This window comes from Arachis duranensis, chromosome 10 (genome assembly GCF_000817695.3).
Source record: "Arachis duranensis cultivar V14167 chromosome 10, aradu.V14167.gnm2.J7QH, whole genome shotgun sequence".
NCBI classification, from domain to species: domain Eukaryota; kingdom Viridiplantae; phylum Streptophyta; class Magnoliopsida; order Fabales; family Fabaceae; genus Arachis; species Arachis duranensis.
In genome coordinates, this window is record NC_029781.3 from 16,902,723 (window position 1) to 16,904,820 (window position 2,098).

Below are 2,098 nucleotides of genomic sequence, written 5' to 3' on the forward strand. Positions count from 1 at the left end.
CTTTAATATTATTTTTTTAAAATTCTAATATATTTTTTTTTTCTAGATGTAGTACATGAATTTTATGTATTATTTATTTTAATTCTAAAGTCCAATAACTTTTTTTTGTACAGACATGTTGTTTTTAATATTTATACTATTTTTTATTTTGAACTTCAACCCAATATCTGAGACTTATAAAAAAAATTTAAAACTTGTAAAAAAATAATTAACCTGATTAATAGGTTACTTTTTTAAATTTAGACCATTCAAATAAAATATAATAAATGAAGAGTTCAGATTTAACGAATTCATAAGGTGTGCAGTACTCCTTACTTAGCAAGGAGCGTTTAAGGATGAGCCCTCAATTCTAACCTTTTCAATCTTCGAATAATTTTTTAAATAGCTCTCTAAATCAGATGATGACTATACCAAATGTTGATTTTTAAGCCTATATATGGAAAGAAGAAAATAATATTCATGATAAAAGGGAGTGTTCAATCATTATCAATAGTAATAAGTAATTTGGTAGATCTTATTATATTTTGAGATATTCATTTAAATCTTTAAATAATACAAATGGGGAGCTCATTTGCTGACGTGGCGTTCTACGTTGAGTCTGGGAGTTTATTTGCTTACGTGTCGTCACTAGAAATTTTTAGATTTATATTTATAAATTATAAATTATTATTTGCTCAGATTGTCATTTTCAAATTTTAAGTTTGGGTTGTTTTACTTAAGTTGTTATTTTTTAAATTTTAAATTGTTTTATTTGTTTGTGTTATTTTACTTAGGTTGTTATTTTTTAAATTTCAAATTATTTTATTTAAGTTGTTATTTTTTTAATTTTATTTAGATTTTATTTAGATTGTTCTTTTTTATATTTTAACACTATTTTTTAAAAATCTGTTAATTCTTTTTAGCATAATTTTTTTAAAATTTTGTTGATTTTTTTTTAATTGCAGCTACATAAATTTTTTTAAAGAAATTTAGATTTTTAAAAAAATTTACGTTAATTATTCTTCGGTTGTTACATACTAATATTACAATAAATAAATATTTACGTTAGTTTAGAATTTTAAAATTATTATTTATTTAAGTTGTTATTTTTAAATTTTAAATTTGGGTTGTTTTACTTAGTTTGTTATTTTTTAAATTTTAAATTAAAGTCAACCAAATTTAAAAAAATTTAGTTATGATGCAACTATAAAAGGATAAGTTATGAGATATGTAAAGCACCACAATTTAAAGTACATCAATCCCTTTCTTTACATATATCCAAAATCTCCCTACTTATTCCAATGGCTGATATTCACAAAATTACTGACATCAATCCTACAATCGACAATTTGTGTGTACGTATATGAGTGATATGGTTATGGACACTATCAAGTTACGGAAATTCTCCATTGCCATACTCAATTGAGATGGTTTGACTCGATGAAGACGCGAGTTTTCTACTAATATCCTTTTATCCATGACTCCAATGTTATTTATTTATTTATTTAAATTAAAGTCTATGTACATTGGATTAGATATTAAATAAGTCTATATTTAACTTTTTCTTATGTTATTTTCTTTTTTAAGTAGGTATCGAATAAAACTTGGTGTCATTGATGATTCTGACTGTGCATGTTATGTAGTCTTTGACAAGGAGGCAAAATAAGTTTTGGAAGAGAGTTGTGTAGAGATACTTGATTCACTCCTATTGGTAAGATCTAACCAATATTTATTTCTAAAAGCATTAGTGAAGATATTTTTATTGGTACTTTTTATATTATTTATTATTAATATATTATGTAATATCCTGTAGAAAGGAGATCTATCAGATACACCTACACTTTTACTCAACCTAATTGATAAGATCTTTCTCTTCATCATTGAAGTTCAAATATATGATATTTCATATTTTTCACCTTCTTATAAAGTTAAGAAGATGACTAATAATGTGGATCTCATAAATAAATTCAAAGAGACTCACCCTATTCAAATTGTGAGTATATATAAGTGTACTTCTATTAAAAATTAATTTATTTTTTGCTTTCTTGGTCATTAGTAGTATCTAATTTATAAATAATAATTAATTATAATTTTAGGATGTTGACTACACCGGTGGTTT